Source organism: Benincasa hispida, chromosome 12 (assembly GCF_009727055.1).
Source record: "Benincasa hispida cultivar B227 chromosome 12, ASM972705v1, whole genome shotgun sequence".
NCBI classification, from domain to species: domain Eukaryota; kingdom Viridiplantae; phylum Streptophyta; class Magnoliopsida; order Cucurbitales; family Cucurbitaceae; genus Benincasa; species Benincasa hispida.
In genome coordinates, this window is record NC_052360.1 from 64,765,758 (window position 1) to 64,779,370 (window position 13,613).

Consider the following 13,613-nt stretch of genomic DNA (forward strand, 5'->3'; position numbering starts at 1 on the left):
CTCCATTTCCAGACCTCAGAGATCGGAATCATTATGCTCCAGAAGTTGGAAAGAAAAGAATGAAAACGGACCTGAGAGACCCTATCAATTTCTAGAGTTCGTGGAGTTCCGAATCCTATAATACAGCCCTCCGATTGGTAAGGTCACTCCAGGGCAGACATGCAGGCGCATTATAGGAATCTCACGGTGCGACCTAATAGAAGAGACTCTAGGATGTGTTGACACACTTCCTCCTCCCACTTACTATGAACAACTTCCCCTATTCACCTTGGTATTGACTCATGCAAACACTCTCCGAATGGAGTCTGCTCCCAGGGCGGCCCAAAGCCAAGCTTGAATCTCACGGTGTGAACTCTTTGGGACGCTAGAGCTAAAAGTACATTACTTCTCTCCAGCTGAAGTGTTCTAGACGGTTAGGGTATAAAATACTTAACGATACATTTCTGATAACTAAACATATCCTAAGTCTAGGTGATTCATCCGAGTATAACTTTTATACTGGATTTTTAACCTACGATGTCTAGGTGATAAACAAATTTTATTACCTCACACCTAGATTCCATTATCTAAGTGGGCTTAATATCTCCACTATAAGCCAACACCTAGCCTACTATTTTGTTAGTGGAATTATCCAATAAAAGTTTGGATTTTCCCACTAACTTTAGTCAAAGGGCAAATAGTCATTTGGTCAAAGTCAAACTTTGACCAAAAAGTCAATATTTTGACTTTTTATGAGTTTTTTCCGTGTTGACTAATTTTGACCTCCCGAGCATGAATCCACATTCATTTTCTCAAAATTCAAATCAAATTTGAATATAAGGTCGGTCAAAGTTTGACTTTTTAAAGTCAAAAGTCAACTCTTTGGCTTTTTACATCTTTGACCATTTCCATTATTTTCGAGCTTCCGAATATGAACGTATTCATATTATTGATATTTAAATCACATTTAAATATTAAAGCTATATCTCTAAATTGAAAACCCAACCACTATATCACATATACTTGTCGGTTTCTCTCTCTTCACCTAATTTGAACAATTTGAATTATTCTATCATATTGTTCTAAGTTTATTCCATATGAGCTATTAGGGGAAGCTAATGAACCTATAGATCATGGGCTCCAACGATCCGAGATTAGTTGGCTAAACTCTTTAGACGGAGCTAATCAACATTTGTTAACTCACGGGTCATTCCACTATAGTCCCGTAGTTGCTCTCCCCTCACTATAGATATATTTGTGTCCATATGATATAACTATGATTAGTAAGTTAATCCTTCACAAATTGTTCGTAATCTCATCTGGGTCATAAAAATCGTTTTATCCAGTCGAGATTAAGAACAACTTGTAAAGGATTCGCTTACTAATCAAGGTTATATCAAATGGACACAATATGTCTATAGTGAGGGGAGTGAAACTACGGGACTATAGTGGAATGACCCGTTAGTTAAAGAAAGTTGATTAGCTCCATCTAAAGGAGTTTTAGCCAGCTAATCTCGGATCATTGGAGCCCATGATCTATAGGTCCATTAGGTTCCCCTACTAGCTCATATGGAATAAACTTAGAACAGTATGATAGAATAATTCGAATAGTTCGAATTAGGTGAAGAGAGAGAAATCGACAAGTATATGTGATATAGTTGTCGATTTTCAGTTTAGAGATACAACTTTAATGTTTAAATGTGATTTAAATATTGAGAATATGAATACGTTCATATTCGGAAGCTCGGAAATAATGGAAATGGTCAAAGATGTAAAAAGACAAAGAGTTTACTTTTGACTTTGAAAAGTCAAACTTTGATCTACCTTATATTCAAATGTGATTTGAATTTTGAGAAAATGAATGTGGATTCATGCTCGAGAGGTCAAAATTAGTTAATACGAAAAATATCATAAAAAGTCAAAATGTTGACTTTTTGGTCAAAGTTTGACTTTGACAAAATGACTATTTTGCCCTTTGACTAAAGTTAGTGGGAAAATCCAAACTTTTGTTGGTTAATTCCATTAACAAAATAGTGGGCTAGGTGTTGGCTTATAGTGAAGACATTAAGCCCACTTAGATAGTGGATTCTAGGTGTTGTGTTTTTATGAATTGATTTCATGCAATTTTTGCATGACCTTTTTCTATAAATATGGGCTTTGAATTTAGATTAAATTTTTTTGCCTATTTTGCCAATTTTGTTTTTAAAATTTGGGCTGGAAAAATCACAATTTTGGAGAAAAATTTTCAACCCAAACGCAACCCAAAATTCCATTTCTTTTTCCTTCTCTTTCTCTCACTCGGGTTCTTCATTCATCGGGTCCCACAACCCGGCGGTTCTGAGTCCAGAGCATAATAGGTCAACTCTAGTGGTGGTCTAGAAGAGTTCGGGTCGAGATTCAACGAGGAAAAACGGTTTTCAGGAGCTTCAAAGGTAATTTTTAATTTACTGTTTTTTCCTTCAATTGCATGCTTTTTCCCTTTAAATTAAAAGAACTTAAAGTGTAATTAGATCCTTTTTCCACTGCGTATGTCTCGTGTTCCATCAGTTGGGAGCTAGAGCGATGTATGCTCGTTCTCAACTAGGGAATAATGATGTTTAAGAGTAGTTATCAACGTTTATGTTTAGAGGAAGTTGCTTGAGATGCCCATTGATATATTTAAAGAGATCGATGTAGGGGTCTCTCCTAGCCATAGTTCAGTATGAAGAGATCGAAGTAGGGGTCTCATCTGGCCATGGATTGGCGTTGGGAATTAGAGCGATGAATGTTCATTCTCAACTAAGATTTTGGTTTCTGATACAATGGTATTAAAGGTTTTATGTACACGTTTGCTTGACATATTTTAGTTCTAGTATTATGTTTTCGAGCTTTTATTTTAAACATGAGATTTATGTTTTTATTAAGTAACTCACTGGGCTTCTAGCTCATGTTTTCAAATATTTTCCTTTCAGGTAGCGGTCAGTTCTCAAAAGAATTTTCTGCTGCTGCTCTGCCACTCAAAGAAATAGGTTGAAGGAAGCGTAATTGAAGACTTGTATTAGTTAGTACACATGTGTCTGTCTAGTGACTAATATTCTAGATGGGGCTCACTAAATTGTAATATTCATGTATGAACAATGCTACGAAACCCCGTAATGTAAATGTGTTAAGTTCTGAGTTAATATGTTCGTATATTGATGATATGTACGTATTCAGGGTTTCAGCAAAATTTAACAGGTTAGATAGGCAGTAAGTGCTAGCAAAAAGGTTGGTAACTGCTGCAGTCACCATTCCATCCAGGTTAAGAGGGTAATCTGGAACGTGGTGTGACAAGTTGGTATCAGAGCAAAAGATTTTGGGAAAAGAGAGAGAGTTCATGCATGAGTCTAGGTCCCTTAACGTAAGTTCCTAACATGTGTACTACATAATTAAGAAAGGATGCTGAGAAGAAGTGGCATGTAGAGCAGTTATATAACAAATGGGGACCTGACCCTACCTTTAGAAGTTCTGATATTCGAGGGAATCCAGATTTTAGTGAACGGAAAGGTAAAGACCCGGTAAATCAGGAAATGTCTTCAGACGGGGAGTCAAGGATTCCGCAGATAGGAACATATCCTCAGTTAAAGGACATAATATTTAACAAGATCACCAAGAGGTTGGCGAAAAGTGTCGAATCCATTCTGGCAGATTCAAAAAGGAAGTATGGTATGGAGAAAGACCTAATAGGTATTGATAAAGGACAGAGAGCTACAAGTCAGCATAGTGTAAGAAGGAAGAAGCCAAGACTTGTGGTTAGTATGGGTGATAGATCAAGGTTTGGGCATCCTACCGAGCTAGTAGCTAGTACGAGTAAGAAACCTTTATGTACGAATTGTGGTAAGCATCATTGAGGGACATGTTACAGAGGAAAAAACGTATGTTTCCAGTGCGGACAGGCAGTCATTTCAAGAAGGAATGCCCAGCTAGGTTGAGGAGTTCAGACAGAACACAGAATGACTTTGTAGACGATAGATAAGCCTAGTGGCTCAGGAGCCGAGGAAGGGATTCAAGAGAAAAAAAACGAGAAAGGAAGCTGGACGGCCTCAGCGGCAGGGCAGGTTTTACGAAGTGACCCACCAGGAGGCAGAGAAGTCTTCTAATGTTATGAATGGTAAAGTAACTTTATGTACCAGTATATTTATGAAATAGTTGCTTATGGTGCTATACCTTTATTTTTATCTAGCATGTTGCACTGCTTGTAGGAAAGATTGTAGAGAGCATGTCCCTAAGTAGTTATTATTATGATGTGAAGAGGTTGTAATAGTATAAGAGTTTTATAGGCTTTGGGGTAGTTATTGATAATTATAGTTATGAAGTGATTCCGTTAGATTTCCTAGAATTGATGTCACTTTAGAGCATGGATTTCTCGAATAAATATTACAACTGTATGGATTGTTTTAAGAATAGATAATGTTCAAGAGATTTGGTAGGCAAGAGACAGTATTTGTAGGATGCAAAGGAATACTTTTAGGAAGCTTAATATCAGCAGTGAAGGCTAGAAAGCTGCTAAGTAAAAGATGTGAAGCCTATTTAGCCCATGTGATAGTTTCGTCGAAAAGTTGAAACCTAAGGATGTACCAGTTGTACAAGAGTTCCTAGATGTTTTCCCTGAAAAGTTATCAAATTTACAACCTGATAGGGAAGTTGAGTTTACTATCGATTTAATTCCAGATACAACACCTATTTTTCAGGTACCATAAAGGATGGTGCCAGAAGAACTTAAGGAGTTGAAAGTTCAGTTGCAGGAACTAATAAATAAGGGTTACATCAGATCTAGTGTGTCACCTTGGGAAGCGCCGGTCTTTTTGTCGAGAAGAAAGATGGTACTCTCAGTTTTGTATAGATTATAGGCAGTTGAACAAGTTGACGATCAGGAACAAGTACCCATTGCCTTGTATAAATGATCTCTTTGATCAGTTAAAGGGAGCCACAATTTTCTCTAAGATAGATTTAAGACCAGGTTGTATTTCTTGGTCATATGGTTCCAGCAGCAGGAGTGAGTATGGATCCACAGAAGACTGAAGCTATAGTTAATTGGGAAAGACCCACTAATGTATTTGAAGTACATCTTTGATCGAAAGGAACTGAACTTGCGGCAAAGAAGATGGATTGAATTGATCAAAGACTATGACTGCTCAATTGAGTACGACCTTGGTAAGGCAAATGTTATAGCTGATGCATTGAGCAGGAAATCCTTGAGATCCAAAGTAGTCCTTGGATCGGTATCAGGAATGTTACTCTAGGAGTTTAGGAGTCTAGGGTCATTCTATTAGTAAGTCAGTCGAGAGGATTGATTACTAGATTTCAGGTAAGACCTATTTTGATGGAAGATCTTAAGCTTGAATAGTTGAAGGATCCTGATCTCTAGAAGCTTGTAGAAGAAATGAGCAAGGGAATAAGAATTGATTTTAGTTAAGAGTAGATGAAATGTTGGTAAAGGAAGGAAGAATGTGTGTGCCTAACATGTTATAGCTTAAGCAAGCTATTCTAGAATAGGTGCACAGTTCTGCTTACTCCATGCATCCAAGAAACACCAAGATGTATAGAACCTTGAAGAGATTGTAATGGTGGCCTACAATAAGGAAAGGCATAGCTGAGTATGTAGACCGATGTTTGATTTTTCAACAAGTGAAACCTAGAAGGCAGAGGCTGGTAGGATTACTCAATCCACTACTGGTACCTGAGTGGAAGTCGGGAGTCACGCAGGTAAACATAGAATTTTCACTAGAAATAGAATGTGTGGCAGGTTTGCTCAGAGGTTGGTGGCAAACGTGAAGTCTATTCTAGCAAATTCAGAGGAAAGGGTGTAATCTAGAGGAAGTCCTAGTCAGATTAATCCTAAGAGGAGGGAAAAGATGAGCAACAGTGAACTCGAAATGTACCAGGGGTACGTTGAGTAAAAAAATAAGGAACAAAATGGTTAGCAGAAGACAAAAAGGAAAAGGTCTAGATCTGCTGATGTTCTAGGTAATAGCTCGAAGTTTGAATTGTGACTGAGCGAGGGAGTACAATTAAGAAAACCTTATGTATATAGTATGGTAAGCCATAGTTGGGAAATGTTATAGTAGAAAGAATGTCTTTTCCCAAGTATGGATAGAAAGGACATCCTAAGAAGAGTGCCCTCAGTTAGGTCGAGAAGTCTAGTTGACACAAATATTGATTTCACAGCTAGCATGTAATTCAAAGGTATGACAACTAGAAAAGAATGTTCCAGTGGTATTGCTGGGAAATGGAAAAGGACCACCCTAGTAATAAATGAATACTATGACTCTGTGGAGAATGGAAGAGTCACCAGAGGATGTAACAAATACAGTGAACTATTATGACCAAGTTGTTCATACGTACTAGTATTATTTAATATGAACAAAGTTAATATCAGAGTAGCGCAGCGAAAGCGTAGTAAAAAAAGAAAGGAAGAAGAAAGAAAAGAAGAAGATTGTAAAGTTTATGACCAAAGGATGTTGTGAAACTCTAGTTATAAGTAAGTCCGAGCAAATTTTGAGGACGAAATTTCTTTTAGGGGGGGAGGAATTTGTAAAACCCGAACCCTAATTACTTTAAGTAAGAGTAGGTAATGTGATGTCGTCTAATGAGCTATGATGAAATCATGTCTTAGGAATTATGGAAGAAAGAAGAAAGCTATGATGTGGTAGATGACCTAGGTGGCAAAGTGAATGAAGGGTGAATTGATCAGCTGAATTTCACTAAATGTTGGCTAAGGATGGAGCTCATGTAATGGGCTTGGAGATGAGGAATCAAACACGAGTTGGTGAAGAATTTTGAATGTGGGTTAACTATACTAAGGAGAGAGGTTAATTAAAATGTAGAACTAAATTTGTTTGAATTCCCAAAATAGAGAAAGTGGGAAATTAAGAATTTTTCTTTCAAAAGAAAAATGTTATATCCATCAAGTAAATTTTTAAATACTACATTAGGATATAAAATTAAATGAAAAATTTGTTGAAATTCAGCCATTAATCTTCATTAGTGGGCTAAGTGGCCAAAGGAGATGTCATGCAGGATTTTGGGCGGTGGTAAGCAAGAAGGTTGACTTCATTTAATTGGTTTGAACACACTACTTGGGCTATTTGTGTAATTCCAGTGGCATTCAAAAGCTCTGTGTGTCTATTTTCTTTGGCTGTCTGCTAGAGGAAAAAGTCACCGGAATAAGGCCAGAGGAGCAAAATAAAGACAAAGGGTTCGTTTCTCGGGTGAATCTAGGCCATCAGTGAAGAATTGAAGCTCCAAGACAAATCACGAAGATTTTTGAGCTAAAAATTTGAGGTAATATTGTTAACTCAATTATAAAAAACTTTATAGAATGAAAAGTTTTAAGATAAGGCTGGAAGGCGAGTTATATATTTTTGAATTTTGAACTGGAAGTTGTTGAACAAGCATACAGCTGCTTGAATTGGGGCCAATGATGAAGGTTTGAATCTCCAGATTAAAAGACGAGGAATTTTGATTTGAAATTTTAAGGTAATGCTTATAACTTGATTCTAAGCAAGTTTGTAGAAGGAATTTCCTTGAGATTAGTTCTGGAAATTTAGTTATGAATTGTTGGAATTGAATCTGCAGTTTGATGCTCCAAAATTTTTCTAAGTGTGGCGAGTGTGGGCGATCAAAGGGTGCATTCTTTTGACACCATATCCCTCTAAATTGGCTAAGTGTCCGACCCTCAAAGTGAATGGCAGGAGGCACAATGTGATGGTTTGACATGTGAGCTTGATTTATTGAGTAGGCCTAAAAGGAAGGCTAATGTAAACACTAAGTAGTATGCTTATATATGTAGGTTCAACTCCCACTGGAAAAGCCTATCAAGCCTTAAGGAAGCAAACTTGAAGGACCTGTGAGTGACTAATGTTTCTAAATGATAAAGTTTATGCTTTGCAAAGTTATTCTCATGCTAAATTTTTATGTGATTCCAACCAACTTATTTCTATGATTGAAAGCATGATCAACGCATGATGTTTACTAATGTATGAGTTTTCCAAGTATGTTTTCCATGTCTAACGCATGCTAATGGTTTTTATAAGCTAGTTCAACATGATTTATGCCAACTTATTTTACAAAGTATGAAGCATGCGTTAGGGTTAAAGCTAAGGTTGAATGAAGCTTAATGTACTATGTTTTAAATACCTAAGGTTGTCAAAGTACACGCGTTGATATTCCTAAACATAATAAAAAAGGATACTGAAAGTAGGGAAGGTATCCTAAAGAGCTTTTTATGCTATATTTGAAAACTATTCCTTTAATGCTCTTCGAGAACTTGATAGTTTAAGTGAGCTGGATACTGAAGGTAAGGAAGGTATCTGAATAAATGTACCTAAGGTGTTGACGGTACATAGAAAACTCCACGTGCACGTAGGTAGTTCTGAATGATAGGCCGAAGTATGGGTCTCCTAGGCCATATACCAACAAAGGGAGGCCGAAGTATGGGTCTCTTGGCCGGTAACAGACGTTGGGAGCTAGAGCGATGTATGCTCGTTCTCAACTAGGGAATAATGATGTTTAATGGTGTTTAAGAGTAGTTATCAATGTTTATGTTTAGAGGAAGTTTCTTGAGATGCCCATCGGTATATTTAAAGAGATCGATGTAGGGGTCTCTCCTAGCCATAGTTCAGTATGAAGAGATCGAAGTAGGGGTCTCATCTAGCCATGGCTTGGCGTTGGGAATTAGAACGATGAATGTTCATTCTCAACTAAGATTCTATTTTCAGTACAATGGTTTTAAAGATTTTATGTACACGTTTGCTTAGCATATTTTAGTTCCAGTATTATGTTTTCGAGTTTCCAATTTAAGCATGAGATTTATATTTTTATTAAGTCACTCACTGGGCTTCTAGCTCATGTTTTCAAAAATTTTCCTTTCAGGTAGCGATCAGTTCCCAAAAGACTTTTCTACTGCTGCTCTACACTCAAAGAAATAGGTTGAAGGAAGCGTAATTGAAGACTTGTATTAGTTAGTACACATGTGTCTGTCTAGTGACTAGTATTCTAGAAGGGGCTCACTAAATTGTAATATTCATGTGTGAACAATGCTACGAAACCCCGTAATGTAAATGTGTTAAGTTCTGAGTTAATATGTTCGTATATTGATGATATGTACGTATTTAGGGTTTGAGCAAAATTTAACATGTTAGATAGGCAGTAAGTGTCAGTAAAAGGATTGGTAACTGCTGCAGTCACCATTCCATCCAGGTTAAGAGGGTAATCTGAAGCGGGGTGTGACACCAGGTGACCCTCAAACACTTTAGCCATGAGGGCCTTTGTAAAGGGATCAACAACGTGCTCTGATGCGATCTGCTCGACTATCACATCACCGCGACGCACAATCTCCCTGATCAAGTGATATTTCTGTTCTATGTGCTTACCCGACGATGATTCCGAGGCTCCTTTGAATTTGCCACAACCCCACTGTTATCACAATAAAGAGTGATAGACAAATCCATATTTGGAACAACTTTCAAATATGTAAGGAACTTCCTCAGCCAAACAGCCTCTTTAGTTGCTTCACAAGCTGCTACGTATTCGGTTTCCATAGTGGAGTCCGGGATGCATCCTTGCTTGATGCTTCTCCAAACTAAAGCCCCTCCATTCAGATTAAACACTGACCTCGATGTCGATTTGCGAGAATCTCGATTGGTCTGAAAGTCAGAGTCCGTGTATCCTGTAAGGATTAGATCCTTATCTCCATACACAAGCATGTAGTCTCCCATTCTCCAAAGATACTTGAGGATCGTCTTGACCACCATCCAGTGATCAAATCCTGGATTGGACTGATACCAACTGACAATCCCTACTGCATAGCAAATGTCGGGTCTGGTACACAACATAGCATACATCAAGCTTCCTACAGCAGAAGCTGTCTCTTATACACATCTAGATGTGTATAAGAGACAGCAGCAAATGTCGGGTCTGGTACACAACATAGCATACATCAAGCTTCCTACAGCAGAAGCATAGGGAATCCGTCTAATTTCCTCAACCTCTTGAGGTATCTTAGGACATTGATCCTTAGACAGAACGATTCTATGCCTAAAAGGTAACAAACCCCTCTTAGAATCCTACATCCTATACCTGATCAACATTTGATCAATGTACGATGCCTGAGACAGGGCTAATCATTTGTTCTTGCGATCCCGAATGATTTGGATGCCGAGAACATACTGTGCCTCACCCAAATCTTTCATTTGGAACTGGGCCGCTAGCCAACTCTTAATGTCAGTCAGATACCCTACATCATTCCCAATGAGTAAGATATCATCCACATACAGTACCTGGAAAGCTACTGATCTGTTGATGATCTTCTTGTAAACACAAGGCTGATCAACATTCTGGTCAAAGCCAAATGATGTGACAGTAGTGTCAAATCTGATGTTCCAAGATCGAGATGCTTGTTTCAGCCCATAAATGGACCTATTAAGCTTGCAAACTCTTTGCTCTTGATCTGGAACAACGAACCCCTCTGGTTGAGTCATATAGATGGTCTCCTCAAGATTACCATTCAGAAAGGCAGTCTTGACGTTCATTTTCCATATTTCATAATCATAAAATGTGGCTATAGACAGGAGAATCCTGATAGACTTAAGCATGAAAACAGGTGAGAAAGTTTCCTCATAGTCAACTCTCTCAACCTGGGTATAACCCTGCCACGAGCCTAGCCTTAAAGGTTTGCACTTTTCCATCTACACCTCTTTTTCACTTATAGATCCACTTACATCCAATAGGTCTGACCCCATCAGGTGGATCAACAAGCTCCCAAACGTTGTTGAAGTACATAGACTCCATTTCTTGGTTCATGGCCTTAACCCATTCATCTTTGTCAACATCCTCCATTGCTTTCTTAAAAGACAACGGATCCTTGACCCCATCATTCGTAATGACATTTTGGGTTTCAGTCAAACCCATGTAGTGATCCGGTGGGTTCAAAACCCTCCCACTACGTCGAGGCAGTCTCAACTCTTGAGATGGTTAACTAGATGTCCCGACCTCAACAACTCTTATTGATCCGTCGGCATGTTCAACAACTCTTGTTGAACCCTCAACAGTCTTAGTCTCACTTGAGATCTCACGTAAAACGAGCTTACTTCGTGGCTTATGATCCCTTATGTGATCTTCTTCCAAGAAGATAGCATTAGTGGAAACAAACACTTTGTTCTCACTTGGATCATAGAAGTATCCTCCTCTCGTTTCCTTGGGGTAGCCCACAAAAAGGAAAACTTTTGAACGTGGGTCCAACTTCTTTGGGTTAGTCATTAGCACATGTGTTGGGAGCCCCAAATCCTGAAGTGGCATAAACTACCTTTACGGCCTCTCCATAACTCAATTGGTGTGTCAGAAACACTTTTCGAGGGAATGTTGTTCAGGATATAACATGTAGTCTGCATTGCATAACTCCAAAACGAGCTTGGAAGATGAGCATAACTCATCATAGACCGAACCATGTTCAACAAGGTTCTGTTTCTCCTTTCTGATACACCATTCTGCTGAGTGTACCTGGGGCCAAGAGTTGGGACGCAATCCCATGTTCTATCATATAGTTCTGGAATTGGAGGTCTATATACTTTATGATAACTTGTAGAAATACAAGTTATTTATACTGTTTTACTTAGATATTGTGGAAAAAAGAAAGGAAAGTTGCGTCGATAGTATAAAAATTGGCTAAAAAATATGAAAATTATGAAATGTCGTAAATACACTCACTAACACCATTGCGATGGCGAATAGAGTGTTTCAGTCTCTGTTTTGCAGGAAATAGGTCACCACATGCGTTAATGGCTCAAAGAGAAAATAAACAACGCATTGACGTCGCATTGTGCCCATCAATCAAGAACGAAGAGCTGATCAATGTAATGACGGTGCATGCGACAATCGTTCTTGAGCTTTAGCGATCAACGCAATTTCAACCGCATGCGGTAATAAAAAAAAACATCGCATGCGGTGATCGATCGAAGATGTGAAGAGCAACGCATTTGCGGACGATTCTGACAAGTGTACAGCTTTCAGTTGTGCATTTTTTACGGATTGATTGCGTAACAGAAAGGAATTTTCACTTTGCCATTTCAGGAACTACCTTAACTATACAGTGGGGATAACAAATTCAAAGAGCCAAGGCCTCGCCTATAATAGCTTCTTCAAATTCATTGAAAGATATACGTGTATACAAAGAGACGTGCATATACTGATTCTGAGAGAAAGGTTGGTCTGAAGTGACTTTACAGAGTAAATCTGGGAGAAATACGAGACAAGGCCGAGAGGTGAGTCTCCGAGCAAGGAATTCTTCCAATTCCCAAAGCTAAAGCTCTGTGCAAGGGTCAATTCTACCGGGAAAGCGAGCCTGAGAGGGAAGCTTTCCTCTCCACCACATCCATACACCGACAAGCATAATCTCCGCTCGGGATCTGTATCAAGACGTTGACACTCTTTTCGTATTTATTTCTATCCTCTATTTCATCATCTGTATTCATCTTCTGTAATTCTTCATTCACAACATGTATCAAATGCATAATTTTAGAATTAAATGTTATCATCGTCACCATTATCATCTCTCTGTCTCTTTCCATACATTCATAATCCATTTTCTCCATGATGTGTTCTTAATCTCCGGGGTAAAAAGTGAGAATTAAGCGAGTGAGTTAATTTGTGTTAAGGAATTAATTAAGTTCAGTTAAAGCATGCTCGATGGCATCTTCACCTGTGAGAGCAGAAGTGAAGATGTTATTCCGCCTATCGAGAGAAGGTTGGAAGAATGCGTTAACTAAAGCGAAGTATTTCCAGAGATGGAAACAACCTTGCGTTCATCACGTTCATCTCTGTTTCACCATAGAGATATAGGAACGCGGCCCATCACCGAGAGGTGTACGCCAAGGGAAAGCGGAACCTTAGTTGCATCCTTAACACAATTGACAAACTTGCGATGTTTTTACTCTTTACTCTTTCTCTTTTTGCTTCATTCATAAGACTTGCCACTGCATACATCGATTCATTTGTACAACTTCACAGTCAGTCTTTGACCTCAGTATCATGTATCATGTATCATAGTAGTTTAGGAATTTACTTTATTAACGCATTTTTACTTTCATCGCAATTTACATTTCTGTACAAACCAACATTCTTTATTCATTGTTAAAACCGATCGCATGTATCACATAAGTATCGCATTTAACGAAAAAAATCCCCGTGTTCGACCTCGGATCATTCTGAGAAACTTGCGTTGGAATTATACTTGGTTTCAGCGCAAGGAAACTTGTGACACACACTACTTCATTGCATACTACGAGCATATAACTATCAACGCATTCATATAGAATGTAGTATCGCATAAAATTGTCTTTATCGCAAAATACTTGAGCGCATATTTAGCACATCATTCATTTCTTTCACAAGCCATGCATTTGAGTTAGATAAAGATCAAGCATTCAAATTTTGGTCATCAAGTTTATGGCAACATGAATTTGAATCATTTTTATCATCAGTAGTGTGTATAAGCGATACAAAACATACACAACATAACATGCATCTCGTATCCTTACAAGTTTATGGCACCGTTGCTGGGGATTGGTAATGGTTAGTGTTGAATACTTTTGTGGTATGTTGCAGGACAGATGTCTATT